The sequence below is a fragment of the Suncus etruscus genome, chromosome 1 (genome assembly GCF_024139225.1).
Source record: "Suncus etruscus isolate mSunEtr1 chromosome 1, mSunEtr1.pri.cur, whole genome shotgun sequence".
Lineage (NCBI taxonomy): Eukaryota > Metazoa > Chordata > Mammalia > Eulipotyphla > Soricidae > Suncus > Suncus etruscus.
In genome coordinates, this window is record NC_064848.1 from 8,334,990 (window position 1) to 8,356,299 (window position 21,310).

General features: G+C 37.7%; 1 protein-coding gene and 1 non-coding gene across 2 annotated transcripts in view; both read left to right on the top strand.

Annotated features, from left to right (window-relative positions):
- Nucleotides 1–21,310, top strand: part of GLCE (glucuronic acid epimerase) — a 202,611-nt gene that overhangs the window by 123,693 nt on the left and 57,608 nt on the right. The window lies entirely within an intron of this gene.
- On the top strand, nucleotides 19,742–19,848 carry LOC125996905 (U6 spliceosomal RNA). The gene has a single exon (XR_007491571.1). It is a non-coding gene; the product is annotated as a U6 spliceosomal RNA (small nuclear RNA).

Consider the following 21,310-nt stretch of genomic DNA (forward strand, 5'->3'; position numbering starts at 1 on the left):
TCGGGTCTTTTATTTATTTATTTGTTTGTTTATTTATTTATTTTGGGGGGCGTCTGGGTGAATGAGCAGGCGATCCCCTGGAGATCTGGAGCCGAGGAGGGTGCGGCTCGGCCGGGGAAGCTCAGAGCTCAGAGATCTAGGGTCCCCCGGTGTCCTGAGCTTGCTCTTCAGTTGGGGTGTTTTATTTATTATTATTATTATTATTTGATCCCTCTGCTCGGCTTCGGGATCCTGGGGGCTAGTAGGAATGGGTTTGTTCCTCCCCCATCTAGGAGTCCAGCGAGTGTGGCCCGGTGGGAATGGTTCTCCCAAGGGCAGGAGGGCGCCCCTGATGATCCCTTTTCTTAAGGAGTTCCATTCTGCTGGGCCTTTCTGACCTGAAGTCTTGCCCCTCACCAGGTAGGCAGAATCTAGCAGGTAGGGCTCTGAGAAAGTTGGGTTCTGTTTTTCTCTGCTCTTTACAGAGCGTTTTTGTGAAAAGGAATCACTGTGTTCAGCCTATAGATAACACATTGGAAATTTGGCACCCCAAAACTCGAGCTCTTGCAGTAGCATCTTTGGAAATCCGGGAAAATAGAGCCCACAGGAGAACTAAGATGGAAAAGAACCCCGCTGCACGGTTTTATTGTAAAGGTCGTCGTCTTATATCTTCCGCAGAGTTCTTTCTTGGTAGCTAGCCCAGACTTAGGTGGAATTCAAAGAAAATAACCTTTGTTTTCGAGAGTATGAGCATGGCACTTATGTGTGGTTTAAAAGAAATGTTTAGGTGGGGCCATCTCTGCTGGCTCCTAAGCACGCATGCATTCACTCATTTATTCATTCATTTCCCGCTTAGGTAGGTAGCTATCTTATCTTAGATGCCAATAAATAACATCTGATGTGGCAGGCAGTAGAAATAGTCTGTAAATTTGGGTAAACAGTTTAAGAATGCCAAAGCAAAGAATTTTAGCAGCCTTAGTCTTTTTTTTTTTTTTTGATCATGCAGCCAGAATGATTAGGAATATTAGATTTAATTATTGAATTTCATAATCATTTTAAACCAGAGACTGACAAAATTTGTACTAATTCATTTTTTTTTAAATTCTGGTTCCCGAATAATGCAAATCAAAACGTCTTACTGACTTTCATAACTACCAGAACATTGGTTGGGCAGATATTTGATTGGAACTACAACCAATAAGCTCTACACAGAACTTTTGTTTTTCTCATTATCTTTGAAAGACAAATGATAAATTAAGCACATTTCAGGAGCTATATTTAAAAACACGATTTAAAATTTTCTTCCTTTTATAGGAGGGGGACATCTGGCTGTGGTCAGAGCTTACTTCTGGCTCTGCACTCAGGGATCATTCCTGGAGGGCTGGTGGGGACTATATGGGGTGCCTGGGATAGAATTCAGGTCAGCCAGAGTATACAGCAAGTGCCCTACAGGCTAGTACACCACTCTAGCCTCCCTTCATAATTTCTTTTCTTTTTTTTTTATTTGGGTTTTGGGTCACACTCGGCAGCACTCAGGGGTTACTCCTGGCTCTATGCTCAGAAATCGCTCCTGGCAGGCTCGGGGGACCATATGGGATGCCAGGATTTGAACCACCGCTTGAAAGGCAAACACCTTACCTCCATGTTATTTCTCTGGCCCCTCCCATCATAATTTCTAAGGAAGCTCACTGATCAGTCAATATACTTGATTTTCTACTAGGTCCCATAGCACTGGAAATATGATGATTTTAGCTCTCAGTAATTTGCATCAGCTAAGAAAAACAATACAATAAATGCATGAAATAATTGAAATACTAAGGAAGAAACTAATGGTAATAAGGATCCAGCTCATTTTATATACCTCTGAGTGATAAAAAAATTGATGTCTGTCGTGATAGCCAGAAACCAAGCAAAGTAATCATCTACCTTCTAAATTATTAAAGAAAGATGAAATGATGACAGAGTTTGGATACTTAATATGTACATAAAAATGTGTATTTATTTAGAATTGGTATCTTTGTTGTGTAAGTATCTAAAAGGATATACATAAAACTGTTGGGTGAATTCATCAAGGACAGCTGGAGAAGGATGATTTGGTTAATTTTGTACTTTTGCATTTGAATATTTTAATGAGAAGATTAATTACTTAAGTGTTTATTAGAAGCATCTAAAAATGAAAAATTTCTAGGCACTGTAGAATTTTGTCATTGCTGCTTCCATTTGTGTGTACCACTGAAGGAAAACTGTTTCAAGTGTCTGAAAATTATTAGGGTAGTGGGTTGGGAACATAAAAAACAAAAGATGGAGACCAAAGTAAAACATTAAAACCCACTAAAGGTGTTATTTTTTCCTTTTGAAATTGTGAATTTATTATTATTTTATTTTAAGGGGAGTTGATATTAATTTATTTTGGGGGCCACAGTTGACAGGGCTCAGGGCTTCTGGCCCTGTGCTTAGGGGACCATATGGGGTGCCAAGTGTCAAACTCAGTTTGGTTGTGTGCAAGACAGATGCCCTACCTGTCTTACATGCTGTACTATCACTCTGGCGCTATGGTGTTGGATTTTTTTTTTTTTTTTGATTTTTGGGCCACACCCGGTAATGCTCAGGGGTTACTCCTGGCTATGTGCTCAGAAGTTGCTCCTGGCTTGGGGGACCATATGGGACACCGGGGGATCGAACCGCGGTCCGTCCAAGGCTAGCGCAGGCAAGGCAGGCACCTTACCTTTAGCGCCACCGCCCGGCCCCCGGTGTTGGATATTTTAAGAATAAACCCTGGGGGGCTAGAGTGGTGACGCTGCGTTAAGCCGTTTGCCTGGCACGCGTCTGACCTAGGATGGACCTCGATTTCTAAGCACAGAGCTAGGAGTAACCCCTGAGCGTTGCCGGGTGTGGCCCAAAAGTCCAAACAAAATAAATAAATAAATAAACCTGGTACACTTTGGACCTGCATTCAGTTTTCAGTACCCTATATGGTTCTCTGAGCCCTGGTGATCTTTGAGCACAGAGGGAGGAGTATGCCCTGAGGACACCTGGGTGTTGTAATTTAAAAAAAAAAGGATTAATTTTTGGCATTTCTTCTTGCTATTTCTTTCCTATATTTGAGAAAAGAAATTTTTAGACTTATTGGAAAAAAGAATAGGTTGTGTTTTTGTGGCAAAGGGGAAGGTATTTTTCCTTTGTGAGGAAGTTTCTTTTTTGTCACCCATATGCACATATAGTAGCTCTGTTTCTCTTGGAAAGCATAGGAAAATTAAAAATTTGTAGTCCCGTTATTACAGCGCTCAAAATAGCAAAACACCTGAGTGTTGACTTGTTTGAAATTCGAGTATCATACATTGGACTTCTACGGATTCTAGTCCATGGAGTTTTATATTACAGATATATATCATATGTACAAAAAGGAAAAGATGGCATAACAGGGGCTCCATATCTGGGGATAACTAGTTCCATGTAATTTTTATGTATTATAGCTAATTTGGGAGGGACATACTTGGCTCCGTGTTCAGGGATACGCTGGTAGTGTTTAGAGGATCATATGTGGTGCTGGGAAGCATGTAAAGCAAGCCTTAGACTATCTCTCAAGCCTCCAAATTTTAGAAGTCATATTCCTTTAAGAATATGTAGTATGTAGGAAATGTTTAATATCAACATATTATTAAGATAAATAATTTCCTTGATAATTTAGCTTTGTTAAAGTATTTCATTCTTTTTTTTTGGAGCGGGGAGGCACACCCGGCTGCAGCCAGGAGTTATTCCTGGCTCTGCACTCAGAAATCGCTCCTGTCAGGCTCCGGGGACCATATGGAATGCTAGGAATCAAATCCAGGTCCGTCCCACGGCTGCATGCAAGACAAAACACTCTACTGCTGTACTATTGCTCTGGCCCCTAGTGTTTGTTTTTTTGTTTTTTGTTTTTTTGGTTTTTGGGCCACACCCAGCTATGCTCAGGGGTTACTTCTGCCTGTCTGCTCAGAAATTGCTCCTGGCAGGCACGGGGGACCATATGGGACACCGGGATTCGAACCAACCACCTTTGGTCCTAGATCGGCTGCTTGCAAGGCAAACGCCGCTGTGCTATCTCTCCGCCCACCCCCCCAGTGTTTTTATTCTTTTTCTTATTTATTTAAGTACCATGATTACAAACATGATTATAGTTGTGTTACAGTCACAAACAGAATATCCCCCTTCACCAGAGTAACATTCTTCCCCTCCCAATGCCTCCCTCCCCCCTTCCTATCCCCTGCCTATATTCGAGACAGGCATTCTACTACAGTTATTTGTTTTTAAGTTCAGTAAACTGTTTTTTTTTCTTATATAAGTGTTAAAAAATACAATAGTAAAGGTATGACAGTGGCAATCGCCGTTGTTTGCATAGGCCCAGAAAAAATATGGTGAAAATGAAAAAAAAAAATCCTTGGCCTGATTACAAGAAGCCTCACCCCAGAAGTTTATTGGCATAAGACCGACTCTGGGCTCCAGGCATACCAGTCTGTACAACCCGAGTCATTCTCCGTGGTCCTGGTGAAACTTTTTCACACTTTAGCTGTTGTTGGTATCAGATTCCTATCTTTGAAGATTGTGGATTCTATACATTTCTTTCATTGAAGTCAGGCTGATGTGGAGCCTCCTCTAGTTTCAGCACACCATTAGATGCGGAGCAGGCTGTTGCTGAGTCGCCTGGGTGTTGAGAGCACTCTTTGGAGTAAGTCAAAGCCAGAGCAGTGGTAGGTCTTCCCTGTAGAGGTTTGCATCCTGTTATAGACAACTGTGGTTGTTTCCATTGATGGTGTCCATTGTTCAGGGTTGATGGGCACTGCCCATTCTTCTGAGGCCTAAGCCAAATCATTATGCCAATGTTCAAGGGTGTGAGGCCTAACTGCATTACCAAATTTGTGTTCCCATCTCTATTAGATAAGAACTTGTTTGCATATGCATTATTTTACCATTTTAATGTGCCTATGCAAAAAAGAAAGTTTGTGATAATTCACTGTCCTTATTTAACTCTGGCTGTAGAATTAGGTTTCTAATGGTTAACCTCTTTAATCCATCCTTTGCCAAGGTGTGTATGAGATCTAGAATACAAATCTGTTTAGTGCTTTTTTCCTTAAAACCCAAACCTTGTCCCTTATTTAGGCCTGTCTTCTTACCAATACAAGACCCTGTTCATCTGGCACAATTACTACATTTTCCCTCATAAATCACAAGAAAGCCATACTATTTCCTAATTCTGGGTCTTCTCATATATTCATTCTCTCTCTCCTACTTAGATGCCTTTCTGAGGTTGAAAGGTTGACTTCTCTATATACAGCTAACTCAAGCATGACCTGCTTTTTAATTCTTGAAGTCCTCTGGTCCTCCTGGAATATTCACACTCTCTTGTTCATTCAAGCTGAAGTTACTTATGTCTGTCTTCTCCTGAACTTAAAGGAAAATTTTTGTCTTATAAATTTTTGCATCTCTATTATTTTACACAGTTGGCTCTGATGATGTGTTTGAATTCTTAGTGCCAAGATGAATGTCCGAATAATATCTAAACTATATTGTGCCCTAATTTCTACCTTGTCCTACTTTTCTAAAAAGTTTAGAGTTTCTAAATGATAATATCTTAAGTTCTTGTCCCTGTGACCATAAATTTATACTATATTTTATACTATAAATTATACTATAATTTATACTATAATTTATAATTTTATACTATAAATTTATACTATAGCTGTTGTTATCTTACAGGGCAGACTCGGGTTTGATCCCCAGCATCTCATATGGTCTCCCGAACCTGCCAGGAGTGATTTCTGAGCACAAAGCCAGGAGTAACCCCTGAGCATTGCCAGGTATGGTCCCAAAACAAAAACAAACAAACAAAATAAATAGGCCATGATTAGTTAGGTTTGCTGTATTCCATATTCTTTTTTTCTAAAATACTAGACTGAATTCTGAATAATGAAATTGCTTATTTAGTATATGTAAAATAATTAGTAGATATATTATTCATTTTATAAATTTATAAACATATAGATTCTAAGGCTTATTTATTCAGGATTCTCCCCCCCTCCAGAAAAAAGATAGAAAAGTTGAAATTGATTAGATTTTAGAAACCATTTAATCCAGTCCTCTCATTTAGTCTGCGAAGGAATGTCAAAGAAAAAAAAAAAGTAGGCACTTGACTTGTACAAATCACACACAGCTAGTTGATAAAGATTTTCTTTGTTGAAGTCATTTTGTACGTTGGTGTTTAAATCTTGTTTTTGAAAGAACTGTCAGGTGCAGGTTTTACTTCCAAAGGAGGGGAAGCCGAGACTGGCTTTTGGAAAAGTGATGTTGGGGATCTCAGAGTCTTAAGGGCATGGCTCAGAGAAAATCCTGACTTTGGGTCATGACACGCGGAGACGCCTCAGTGCCTTTACTCACATGGTTCCCAAGTTTTTTTCCTTCCTTTTTTTTTTTTTTTCTTTAAATATTCTTTTTATTGGAGTAGAGTGTTGAGTATCTGCCTCTCATATCTGCCTCTCATGTATTTGACCCAGGGTTCGATACTGGTTACCACCACCCCCCTCGTAAAAATCCTATTCATAGCTTGTTAATATTTTTATTTTATGAAATTACTAGCATATTTTATGAAGTTACTAGCATAAGCCTTACCAGTAGTTATTTAGGTTCCAACCATGGCCAACTAATAATGAGCATTAAATGTAAGCATCTGTTGAATAGGCATGTTTTAATTTGGGACTGGGAGGTAAGAGACTTATTTATTTGAAATTGGGTGATATTTTAGAAATTTAATTGCAATATAGTATATAAAATGCCTTCTGTGATATTATGTGTAGGAGAATATTTACAATATAAAGATCAATAGAGTAGGGCTGAGTTAGTGGCTGCAAAAATTGTGATAAAATATTTGACGGAAACTAGTATTCTAAACAGTTTGGAGTAATGAAAAAATGAGGAAAAGACGGGAAAATAAATTTTTTATTAATCTTAACTTTGCCCATTCTCTTCAGCCTAGTGAGTGGTCTTTTGCTGTTTCTGAAGACCTGGAACATATTCTTTGACAGTCATTTCTTCCCTTTTTTTTTTTTTAAAGTCTGTGAGATCTTTGCTGTTCCTTTTGTTTAAAATAGCATCTACTCTACACATATGCTTCCTATTTCTTTCCGTGTGTGTGTGTGTGTGTGTGTGTGTGTGTGTGTGTGTGTGTGTGTGTGTAGCAGAGGGTATATATAGGTATATATGTGCTTTTTTATTTTGCTATTCAGTGAACAATATTCTTACTGCCTTCTATAAAAAGATATATGAGTGTAGGGATTTTTTTAAAAACCATTTTATTTAGTTCTTAGCACCAAAATGAAACCTGTAAAAAGCTGTGTATTCCAATTTTTTTTTAAATAAGGAAATGGAAGTTTTAGCCTAATCCATTTTGAATGATTATTTTTTTGGTGCATAGTCTCATAGTGTCTAATTTTGTTCTGTTGCATGTAATATCAGTTTTCTCAACACTATTGAACTTCTCTTTCCTCTTACCTTCTTGGTTCCTTTGTTGTATATTAGTTATCGCATACAGGGATAGGTTTCTTTCTGGCATCTAATCTGTTTCATTTGACCCATGTGTCTGTTTTAGTACTATGCTGTTTTGATTATTGTTGCTTGAAGTATTGTTTGACGTCAGGGATCATGATACCACCGTTTTTGTTCTTTTTTTCAGGATTAGGGGAGAGTTTTGGGGGAAGCAAAAATTTTGTGAAATAAGAATAATCTTTTATTGTATTCATTTTTTAACTATTTAAATTGAGGTGCTGGAATTTGCAATGCTGTTAAACATACTTTTTCTGCATACATCATTCCAATATCACACCCATCACCAGAGAGCTCACTTGCCTCTACCAGCATCTCAAGAATCCTCCACATAAGCTTAGCTCTCTAGACAGAATCATCACTTCTTGAGTGTAAATGAAGTTTTTAACAAACTTTTTCTTTTTCAGTGAGGAGGATCAAATTCAGTGACTTGAACATGCAAGATATGTGTGCTATCATTGATCCACAACCCTTGTTTTTTTATTTTTGTTTGTTTTTGTTTTTGTTTTTTTTTTTTTGGTTTTTGGGGCCACACCTGTTTGATGCTCAGGGGTTACTCTTGGCTATGTGCTCAGAAATTGCTCCTGGCTTGGGGGGACCATATGGGACGCCGGGGGATCAAACCGTGGTCTTTCCTTGGCTAGCGCTTGCAAGGCAGACACCTTACCTCTAGCGCCACCTCACCGGCCCCTGTTTTTTGTTTTTTTTTTTTTTACCTTTTTGTAGTAAGACACCTTGATTTACAAAGGGTCTAAAAATGATAACTATCTGGCTTCTGGCCAAGAGGAAAAAAAAGCAAGATCTGGCAGCATTTGGCAATAATTTTTTATGATAGGGGACCTTAGTTCTTTTTATTATCGGATCAATTCTTTGACAAGAGGACTTCTGTTTATAGAACCTTTGTAGTACTGTTCCAAAAGCAGTAAAAAATTTAAAATTAGACAGCTGATACCTGAAAAGAAATGCTTTTTAAAGTACAAAAGCTATTTGGAAGTGTTTAGAAGATATACTGAAGGGAAAAATACATTGTTTTGGATATTGTTATTTCTCTTTTTTTTTCTCCCCTAGGATTTCTTTGTCTTGACTGACAGCTATAGTTTTGACAGTTTTCCTAAGATTTTGCCACTTATCAGTGAATGTTTGAACTTGAATAATTGCAAATAAAATTTGCTTTCTAAACTTGTATTTAATCTGTTCAGAACAGATAAGTTAGAAACCATTTTTAGAATGTTCTTTCATAAAAAATAGTTTTGTTTACAAAAAATAGGAAACTTCCCAGTGGTGCGTGGATTCCTGATGATCCTTGGGTTCACAGTACAGGCTTTACAGTTCAGTCTGATAATACTGTGCTTCTTGGGCCAGTTGGTGCTCAGGGGCCAGCAGGGCTATCTATAGTGGCTCTTGGGGGCTGAATAAGGCTCCGGGGATCAAACCAGGGCCTTACAAATTTAAGGCATGTGCTCTACTGCTCAAGCCACTTTCCTATTCCCATAAGAGTTGTTCTTCCTCCTCTTCCTCCCCCCATACCTACTAGGGTTACCACTAGTGGACTCAGGAGGATTCCAAACGGGTGCCAGGGATCAACTTTGGTCAACTGTGTGCAAGGTAAGCACCATATCTATTTGTACTATCTCTTTGGCCCCTCAGAGTCCTTTTTGAGTTTAATCCAGCTAAATAAGCAGTTTGAACAATGAGAACCAGAGGTTGTTGCTGTTTTGTTTTTTTTTTTTCTTCTTTTTTATATATTTTTTTATTTTTGGGCCACACCCAGTGATGCTCAGGGGTTACTCCTGGCTATGCGATCAGGAATCGCTCCTGGCTTGGGGGACCATATGGGACGCCAGGTATGCAACTGCGGTAAGTCCTGGTTCAGCTGCTTGCAAGGCAAATGCCCTACTGCTGCGCCATCATTCTGGCCCCTAGATCTAACCAGAGTTTTTAATTGTGATCTGCAGACCTTTAATGTGATAGGGGAAAGATAGTTGATTCCGGGAGAGATTTTCCTCAAGGCCCTTGTTTTCAGGGATGAAATTTTGAGATGACCTTATTTACCGATACCAAACTGTGACCTAGGATAAATAGAAGTTTTATGGAAGTTTTTATTTGAAGGAATTCATCTCTTCCACTGCTGGAGACTTTGCACTTAATATAGGTGACATAATATATTTGAGGACTTTTAAGATAGAATTTATCAGATGTGGGAAAACATCACCTTGGTTTAAAAGTTTATAGATTTTTGGAAAAGTCAACATGTTAACAGGAGAATTATGAAAGTAATACAGAGAATCTCCATGTATATTGTCTAATGAGCTTCCCCAATGTTAACATTTTATGAGCCATGATATATTTAATAGAACTAAGAAATTAATTCTTTTTTTTTATTTGTTAAAGATAATTCAGTTTGGGTGGGGATTGCTAATATGTTAAAAAGGCTTAGTATATAAATTATTGGGAAACTAGTAAAGGTGCAGGAAGCAATAATAAGCTGCTAAACTTGGTGTAGTTCCTGAACGTACTTTTGGATTATTTAATACATGTGTTTTTGGTACTTAAAAAAAGAAGACATTGTCACTTGGAGGCAGCATAGCTTCAGAGTGTACCTATCTTGTCACATGTGCCTTACTCACTTCTTCCTCAAGGGCAAATAAACTTCTAGGTACATCCAGAGCTTCTCTGACTCTAGTATATTTAGAATATTAAGCTAGAAAAATGGAATTTTTAATTTGTACTAGACATAGTGTCCTCATTTATTACTGTTTTGCTGATGAGGAAAGAAACACTTAAGGTTACTTTGGTAGCCTTTTTCAGTAATTTTTGCACCAGGTTAGAGTAATTTAGGTAGTTGGGGTTTGTAATTGATTGAAAGGCCCTATTCAAAGGGTGATGGATTATGGGCTGATGTTAAACTTAGGCTGTATCATTCTTTGTGATGTTCTTCCCCCAAATAATATTTAAGATATTTACTGGTTAGTAAGAACTGTGAGGGAATGTTAGTATGTTAGGAGATAAAACTCTTATTCTAGACCTCCTTTTAATTAGAATGACAGATTGTAAGAAAAATATTTGCTACAATAACTTATATCTGACATATACAAGTTGAGAGGGACCAACTAAGTCATATAAATTATTATTTTTTAAAGCATCTGCACAAATAATAGGCTTGCAGAGTTGGAAGGTAACAGTAGGTGGGTTGGTTTCTTGGTTTTTGCTTTGTTTTTAAAGCAGGTGTGTGCTTTGGTGTGTCTTTGTTTGTAGTTGGTGAGTCAGTGGTTTATTATAACTGTGCCAAAGGCTAGCACCCACTTCACATAGCAGTCTTATATTGAAGCATATTCTCCAAAATACAGTTGATTGTCTTTTTTCTGCTCTTCCTCTAGTTTGGAGTTCTCGGTTCTTTCTATTACATTTTAAGGAGGCCGTTGACAGTGTATTCAGAGAAGAGTAATCAGAATGAAGCAGTGTCTTAAAACAGATACTTCAAAATAATTGAAATGTTTGAGTTTTTCAGCCTGGAAGAAAGACTTCAGTAGAGGATTTGATAATGCTTTTGGGTAAAGTATTGGGTAATTGGATGATGTTTAATTTTCCTCTTGATACAGATCTTTGGTTCAGTGAAACACAGGAAAGAATAGCATGGAAAAGAGGGATTAAACATGTCTTTTGCATCCCCCAGATGACAGAACTAGGTTGAAAGTTAGAAAAGGGAAATATTGGTTTAGAACATCTTTTTAAAAATTGAAATGAAAAGGCCACCCACAGAATGGGAGAAACTACTTACCCATCAGATAAGGGGCTAATATCTTAGATAGAAGGTACTGATAGAACTTAACAAGAAAAAAAATCTAACCCCATCAAAAAATGGGAAGAAAACATAAACAGACATTTCCTCAAAGAAGAAATAAAAATGGCCAAAAGACACATAAAAAAAAATGCTCCACATCACTAACCATCAGGGAGATGCAAATCAAAACAACAGTGAGGTACCATCTCATGCCACAGAGACTGGCACACATCATAAAGAACAAGGTCAGTGCTGGCGGGGATGTGGAGATTCCCACTGCTGGTAGGAAAGCCGTCTAGTCCAGCCCTTATGAAAAACAATATGGAGATTTTAAAAAAAACCTGGAAATTAAATTCCCATTTGATCCAGCAATACCACTCCTAGGGGTATACCCTAGGAACTCAAAAACGCAATACAAAAATCCCTTCCTCACACCTATATTCATAGCAGCGCTAATTATAATAGCCAGACTCTGGAAACAACCAAGATGCCCTTCAACAGATGGTACATATACACAATGGAATACTATGCAGCCATCAGAAAAATGAAGTCATGAAATTTTCCTATACATGGATGGGCATGGAAACTATTATGCTGGGTGAAATAAGTCAGAGGAAGAGAAATAGACACAGAATAATCTCACTCATCTATGGTATTTAAGAAAAATAGAAGACATTATTGTAATACACAGAGACGATAGAGATATGAAGCTTACCACAGAGAGTGGTGAGTTCAGTTAGAAAAATAACTATACTGATAACTATCATGACAATGGTAGTGAGTGAGAGAAATAGAATGCCTGTCTCCAATACAAGCAGGGGGTGGTGGAGGAGGGAGATGGGGGATCTTGTGGGTGGAAACGTTACACTGGTGAAGTGGGTGTTTTTGTATTTTTTTTATAACTGAAACTCAACTACAAACTTGTTTGTAATAATGGTGCTTAAATAAAGATATTAATAAATAAATCCAAAGGTTAAAAAAACAATAATTGAAATGAAAGAAGATGTTGGAGCTGTGCCAAGAGAATTTTATCTGACTATCTTCAAGGGCCTTTCCAACCCCACTTAAAATTTTGTTATTAGCTATAAATCCCCACAACAAAACTATTTTGGAATATTACGCTCAATATCTTATTACATTGAGTATCAAAGATTAGTAGAGACAACTAAGATTAGATTACCTCAGAAAATTAGATTACCTTTAAGATATGTAATGATTAAATAGGTCAGTTTACAATATTTGTTTACAATTCAAAGAAACAAAAATGTAGGGACCGGATAGAGTGTTTGCCTTGCATGTAGTCCACCCCAGTTTGACCCCAGCACTGCACATGGTCTCCTGAACCCCACCAGGAATGATCCCTGAGGAAAGAGTCAGAAGTAAGCCCCAACGCTGCCAGTTGTGGCCCTTTGCCCCTCCAAACTTGCAGTAATTTAATGAAGCATGATGGCACAAGTAATATTTTCATACCCTTCTGTTTGTTACATTTTTACTTTATTTTGTCTAAAAATAATAGTGTCAAAAATTAAAGGAACTTGTAAATGTTTAAAGCCAGGAGATGGCTTGTTAACTGGAAAAGAACTGTGCTGAGAGTTTGATCCCTGGTACCAAGGCAAGTTGCTGAGCATTATCCTGGCAACATTGCAGTTTATACCCATTGTCTGTGATATCCTGTCTGCAAGGGATTTCCTAGCAGCTACAAATCCCCCAGATGTGGAATACTGTTGCCAGAACTGAGACTACCAGAGAGTATATGTGAGCACTGCAGTGACCCCTGGCAAACACTGCTAATAAAATGTGTGGGAGGATCATAATAAGAGTGTAACCCTGAATGACCAGGCAGCCATATCTCTCTGTGACCTCGTCACCAAAACATCATCAGATGGAATGGACATAGAACAAAGAACACATACACACAAAGGGAGAAAGATAACACACACACACACACACACACACACACACACACACACACACACACACACACACACACACACACACACACACACACACACACACACCCAGATAGCACAGTCTTGAACACAGCCCATTCGGGACAGACCTGGATTCAATCCCAGTCATATGGATCACATGGTCCCCTGAGCCTGCCAGGAGCGATTTCTGAGTGCAGAGCCAGGAGTAACCTCTGAGCTGAGTGCCGTGTGATGTCCCCACCCCCTCAAAAAGAACAAAGTACAAAAAACAAAAGGGTAAACCTTATACAGAGGTGTAGAATTGATCTTCAATATTTTTTCTATATATAAACCAATGGTAAATAGGACTGGAACAATAGTACAGTGAGTAGGATATTTGCCTTGCACACAGCTGACCTGGGTTTGATCCCTGACATTTCATGTGGTCCTTGAGTTACCTCCAGAAGTGATTCCTGAGTGCAGAGCCAGGAATAAATCCTGAACATTGCTTGGGAATGCACATATCCCCAGCCCCCTAAAGCAAAGCAAAACAAACAAAACACCTAAAACGCTATAAGTAAATAGATTTGGTTTTTAAAAAATCTTCCCTCCCCCCCCAAAAGAAAAATATTTTATTTGCTGTTTTTCAAATAGTCCCAGAACATTTTTGTTCTTGCCTTTCTGACCTTTAAAAATGTTTTTCAGGGAGCTGCATTCAGAGGATTCCAGTAATTCTGATATTGTACTTTTTTTTTTTATTCAGTTAAACCTCTACTTTATATTCTCTAATATTTTTATACCATGAATTATTTTGAAATATGTTCTTTAACTTCCAGATATTTGGAGTGTGCTAAGAAAATATACTTTGTATAATTTGAATCATAGAACAGCTTTTTTATAGGTCAGAATATGATTTTGTCCTAACTGATTGTCATATGCTTGAGAGAGATGTTTGTGTTGAGTGTTTTAGAAGTTTAATCTGGTTAAGTGTTTGAGTTTTGTTCAATTCTACCATATCCTTGCCCCTCCTTCACTACTTAAATTTTGAGAGAGAGGTACTGTGAACCTATTTTCTATTTTTCAGGTTTTGATTCATGTATCATAAAATATTGTTTTTAATATAACAATATTAAACTCATTTAATGTTATGTTTTGCTTAAGGGCTACTTCGAGTTCGCTACTCTGACATCACTCCTGATGGTTTTTGGGAGTAGTCAGTGTGGTGAACTGGGAGTAGGTCACCACTTAATTGCGGAACCATCTGAAACTCCTGCATGCAAAGCACATATACTCAACCCACTGAACTCTCTCTCCAGCCTTAGGATTTTGATTTGTTTTGTTTTGGGGTATAGGATTAGCAGTGTTCAGGGATTACTATTAGCTCTGTAAGTCAGGGATCATTCATAGTTATGTTCTGGGGACCATATATGATACCAGGGACCAAACCCCAGGTGAGCTTCATCAAGCCCCAACAGATTATTCCTCACAAGAAAGTTTTAAGTTTCTTCTGGTGTTTCTTCGTTACTTGAGATGATTACTGCCCACCCTCAGTTAATGAAGTTCTGTTAAACCACCTTTCTTGTCCCGGGATCAATAATACTTGGTGTTGGAATGTATACTCATTTAAAAATGCTCACTGTCGGCTTGCTCTTCAGACCCTTGCTCTCCCTTGATGCATCTATCTCACTGCTTGTTATTCTGTCTGCCTGTTTCCACGCTGGATTAAGTCTGATTTCTCTGTTGAACACACACCTCTCCCTTTCTCTCTCCTCACATCTTTCTAAGTGAGCTTCAGTGAAAACTATCTTGTGCTTTTTCTCTCTCCCTTATCTCTGACAAACTGGCTCAGTTTGCTAATGTTCTGTTGAAAATTCTTGTACTCATTTATCTTATCTAGGTTTTCTTTTTCGATGTTATCTTTGGTTCAAGGCAATGCCATCACCCCAAAATGAATTAGGAAATATTCTTGGATTTTGCAAGAGTTTGAAGAGGATTGATTCTAATTCTTTAAAGTGTTTTTATAGGGGGTAGTTGTGGATAGTTATTTGCAAGGCAAATAAGTGCCTTAAATCCTTGAAATATCTCTTACCACATCACTGCTTTAGTTTTAATTATTTTTATTTTTTGTTTTGTTTTTATTATATTTATTTTAGAGCAACTTTAAGTTTATAGTAATATTAAGGAGATGACAGCCTCCTATAATTTTTGACCCATATTTGAATAATTGACAGACCTATATTTATACAGAATTATCAGCAATAATTTAAAGTTTATTGTTGGTTGTATATATTCTGTGGGTTTAAATTATTAAGTTATGATACCTATTCGTCAAACTGTTATAAAGTGTAGTTTCATTGCCCTGCAAATTTTTCTTCTTTCTTTATTCCCTATCAAATACTCATTCATTTTTTTAAAGAATGCATAGTGATACATAAACGGCAGTCTTTATTAGAATGGTTTATTTCACTTAGAAATACATATTTATATTTTCCTCAAATCTTTTATGGCTTGATAATTTATTTTTTCACAGCTGTATAAAATTCTGATACCCTATATATACCAAAGATACATTTAAAAAACTTACTGAAGGGCATTTTATTGTTTCTAAATTGAGCCATTATTGGTTCTGTTAAATTCTGTGGATAATTGTTGACATTGATTTTTAATGTATTTAAATATAGACAGAATATTGATTGTATAGTAAAAATATGCTTGAGTTTAAAAAAAAATGCCAAACTTTCATCTACAGTGTCTGTATTAAATTTCAGTCCCAATAGAGCAAGAATTCAAATTGCTTGGTATCTTTGCCAGAATTTATTTTCAGTATTTAAAATTTTGGCTTTTCAAGTCTTTATGTAGTCATATTTTGTTGTTTGAAATGTATCATCATGATGATTTATGTATATATTTTAAGATATCTTTTAAGATCTTTTCAAATTTTAAGAAATTAAAATATTTTTCCTTACTGTGAAAAAAATTTTTTTTGATTCAGTCTATTGTTATGGGTCTGTTCTGGTTTTCTGTTTCTTTGGAGTCGGTTTTTATAGGTACTTTCGGTAATTTAAGTAGATAGACTTTATGGTCATTTATTCATTTCATTTAAGTTATTTAATTTTCTGGCATATAATTATCCATAGCATTCTCTTAAATTTGCTATTTAAGAAGATCTGTAGTAGTGTTAATTTCTAATTAATAGTTTGCATCTTTTTTTTTCAGCTTAGTTAAAAGTTTGTCAAACTTGTTTGGGTCAAGAACTAACTTAGTTTTTTTGAGTCTCTTCATTTTTCTAGTCTATTTCATTCAGTACTATTTGTGGGGCGGGGTTTATACCCGGCAGCACTCAGGGGTTATTCCTGGCTCTACACTCAGAAATCACTCCTGACAGGCTCAGGGGACCATATGGGATGCCAAGATTCGAACCACTGTCATTCTGCATCTGAGGCAAACACCCTACCTCCATGCTATCTCTCCTGCCCCTTCATTCAGTACTTTTACCTCCATTGACTTTTGAATTGTAGATTTTTGTGGTTTTACTTACTTTTTACAAAGTACTTTTGTAAAAACTATGCCCTTTATCTTTTACGATTGTTGCTTAGTTCTGTTAGCTTACTGGTGAGATAGTGAATTGGTAGCTTTCTTTCAATCTGAAATCAAAGAAATATTGCTCTTTAACATACAGTGTCTATTTTAAGACATATGAAACCTGTGATTATTGTCCTCTTAGACTTACATTTGATGATAGAAGTTCTATTATTTAAAAAATCCTTCTACTACTTTGTATAGTTATTAGTAAGTGATTAAATGTATACTCTGAGTGAAATTCAGAGATTATTTTACTAGATTATTGGCATCCTACTTAATTATATCAAAATTCAAGTTTTGATTCCAAGTTTTTGATTTATGTATTATAAAATAGTGTTATAAGGAGAGGGGCCTCTTCATTTTTCTTTTTTGGGAACCCAATCCTTATCATCTGTTTTATGAAGTTCATAAAAGGTAAAATACAAACCTGTATGAATTCATTTAGCTTCTATTTCTGGTCTTTCGTTTTGGGGGTGGTAGTTGCTGTACCTGATTGTGCTCAGGGCTTACTCCTGGCTCTGCACTTCATGATCTCTCCTGTGGGCTCAGCAGACCATATGGGATACTGGGGATTGACTGTATACAAGGCAAACTCCCTACCTGCTGTACTATCACTCCAGCCCCTATTTCTGTTGTAGTTGCCTTGACTGCTCTAAGTGTCCTTATCCCACGCCACTTTATCAGAAACAAATCTCCTGGTCAGGAAAAGTCAGGCTAAGATCAGATAATTGACCTTCCATACAAATGATATTAATGATAAAACGCTGTAGCCTTGATATATTAGCTTGTTATGTTGTGGTCTAGAAGAATTGGTAATTATGCAGAATATGTTTTATAGTGGTATAGTTGTATACTTACAGAATCTGCTATTTTAGTTACTGGTAACTAAGGTAAATTACTAGACCTGTAAATCAATTCTCTAAATCAATGTAGTCCTTACATGTAGTCCCACAGCTTTCTGAATAGTCATAGGATTATGAAGAACTATGACATTTTATTTATTTGTTGTTTATTTTGGGGCCACATCCAGTGGTGCTGTGACTTTAGTCTGGGCTCTGCGTTCAGGGATCACTCCTACTGGTGTTCAGAGGACATTTTGGGGTGCTGGGATTAAACCTGAGTTAGCTGTGTACAGGCAAGCACCCTACCTGCTGTACTTGCATCTAAATTCATTCACTAAGATTTTTAGAAAATACTAGTTTAGTTTGTTGCATTAGAAAGCAAGAAATACTTGAAACAACTTTATACTGTTTCTATAATAAAAGTTCGCTTAAAATCACCTTTTCCCAGTGGCTTTGATCATCTTTTACAAATTATAAGCCAGAAGAAAGATACATAATTTTATGTATAATATCAAGGTATTCCCAGATTTAAAAATATCTTCCCATTATAATTGAAGGACTTATATTCTAGGTTTTAGGTATATAACTTGTTTTTGGTTATAATCTGTTAAATCAGTGTCCTTGGTTGGACTCGGTATTGTCATAATCAGAACAAAGAGTAACCTGGTACTTGTTCCTATCATCCTTTCATCCTTTTCTTGTTTGCCCTTTCAAATGTTCATTTCAATGAATATTTTCAGTCTCTACTGAGTATAAGTCACCCTGCTGAATTCTCAGGATATTAATTCTCAGGTGTCCTTGGCTTTAAAGAGTATGTAGTTTTTATAGTTGACTTAATAGAGGTATACAAACAACCCCATACAAAATGTAGAAAATTGCAGATGCCAAAAGAATAGAGTAAATATTTGCTTTGAAAGTTTAGTGTGACAAGTGTAAAAAGAGGGAATACGAAATAATTTTCTTGAAAGATCATTAACATAACTAAACTAGTTCTAGTTCTAATTCTGTATGCCCATTTGATGTCTTTGTAGCTGTATCTCTTTTATAATAACTTAGAATTTGTCAGCATTCTTTAATTCAGCATCCAAGGTTTTGGGGTTTTATTTCATTTGGGGAGTTTATTGTTATTTTGGGGCCAGATCTGGCAATGCTCAGGGGTTAATTCTCATTCTGAACTCAGGAATCACTCCTGGTAGCATGCAGGAGTCCATATATGTGCAAGGTAAGTGCTTTAACCTGCTGTACTATCTCTCTCTAGCTTTTTGTTTTGTTTTAGTAAAAGTGACTGTCATTTCCAAGACTGAAATCAGAACATAGTTTAATATTCAATGACTAATCCTGAGCTATTAATGATGTTTTAAAAATTTCTTTGTTGGGGAGGCATGTACATCTCTGCTCAAGGCTTACTCCTGGCTCTCTGCTTTGGTATGACTCCTGGTGGGGCTCAGGGGACCATATGTGAAGGCTTCCAGGGATGAAACTGGTTTGGCTGTGTATATGGCAAATGCCTTACTGTACTACTGCTTTTGCCCTTTAATGATGCTTTTTGTTTGTTTGTTTGTTTTGGGGTCACACCTGGTGTTGCTCAGGGGTTACTCTTGGCTATGTGCTCAGAAATTGCTTCTGGCTTGGGGGACCATACGGGATGCCAGGGGATCGAACCTTGGGCTGTCCTAGGCTATCGCAGACAAGGCAGATGCCTTACCTCTTGCGCTACTGCTCCGGCCCCTAATGATGATTTTTTTTTTGATTTTTGGGCCACACCCGTTTGACGCTCAGGGGTTACTCCTGGCTATGCGCTCAGAAATCGCCCCTGGCTTGGAGGGACCATATGGGACACCGGGGATTGAACCGCGGTCTGGTCCGTCCTACGCTAGTGCTTGCAAGGCAGACACCTTACCTCTAGTGCCACCTTCTTGGCCCCTAATGATGATTTTTGTTGCTGTTTCTCTATCACCTCCTGGATCGGTAGCTATTGTAGTTCTTGGCATGCAGTGCAGAGTAACACTACTACTTCTCTTTGAGGTATATCAAAATCAGAGAAAAAACAATTACTATTAAAAATTACAGTTGTTGTGCTCACTTTGGCAGCACATATACTAAAATTGGAACGATACAGAGAAGATTAGCATGGCCCCTGTGCAAGGATGACAAGCAAATTCATGAAGCGTTCCATATTTTAAAAAAAAATTACAGTTGTTGGGGCCAGAGCGATAGCGCAGCAGTAGAGCGTTTGCCTTGCATGTGGCTGACCCAGGATGGACCTGGGTTCGATCCCTGCTGTCCCATATGGTCCCCCAAGCCAGGAGTGATTTCTGAGTGCATAGCCAGGAGTAACCCCTGAGCGTCACCATGGGTGGCCAAAAAAAATTACAGTTGTTACCTTTCTTTTCTAGAGTTTGTTCAATAATTTATTTCATCTCATACTTTATCTAAAGTACTTAGTAATAGAATATATGTTTTATTACGTGTTTGGGCAGGTAAAGTTCTTGTCTTGCATGCAGCCCACCCTGGTTTGATCCATAGCAAGTACAACAAAAATCCTGCTAAATCTTTCATAAAATGCAAGACTTTATTTTGTATCTTACACATCTCTGTAGTTTACAGCAGATATATATTATATATACAGATGTAAAACATATCCATATACCTATATGTAATAGATTTCTGTCTATTGCAGTTAGATCTCTTTTAACTTAAATTCAAACAGCCTTAAATGGCATGAAACTTTTTTAAGCTGGGGCCGGGTAGGTGGCGCTGGAGGTAAGGTGTCTGCCTTGCAAGCGCTAGCCAAGGATCAGGACCGCGGTTCGATCCCCCGGCGTCCCATATGGTCCCCCCAAGCCAGGGGCGATTTCTGAGCACATAGCCAGGAGTAACCCCTGAGCGTCGAACGGGTGTGGCCCAAAAAAAACCCAAAAAAAAAAAAAAAAAAAAAAGAAAAAAAAAGAAACTTTTTTAAGCTTAACTTTAGTTTTTTTGGTTTTTTTTTTTAGCTAGAACACAGTTGGAAGTTCAGAGCACTATATTGGGCTTTAGTATTAGATGGTCTGTATTTTAATAAAGACCATAAGGATTTAGATTCTTTCCTTTGTTACATTCTGCTCTCCGTGATGCCAACTTTCTACCAAGGCAACTTCTCCTAGTCACTGCATGATGGTTGCCAAGGAGGAACCATATGCTCTCCAAGGAAGAAAAAAACCTGGCTTCCCCTTAACAATAAAGGACAAACTTAACCAAAAGCTACCAGCAGTTTTCTTATTTTATTGGCATAATTCCTCCTTGCTTTTGAATCAGTTTCTGGCACTGAGTGTTGGCCCACCCTTAGACAGTTCTCCAGATTGGCACAGAGCTGTGGAATGGTTATTGGAACCCAGTCAGAGTGTCTGCTTTGGTAATGCGCTACTGCTCTGAGGATTTTGCTTTGTTTGTTTATTAACCTCCTAAGCAGTGTGCGAAGGCCCACTCTTGCAGCTACTTGGTGCCTACAAGCCTGTACTCAGCTATCCTCCAGGGACCCTGTAGTGCTGAGGGGAGAATCGGGTTGGATGCAAGCAAGGCCTGTGCCCTGATCCTTGTACTGTCTCCCTGGCCCCTGCTCTGAGGCTTGCAAATGTAGCCTTTTTCTGTTACATTTTCACAAT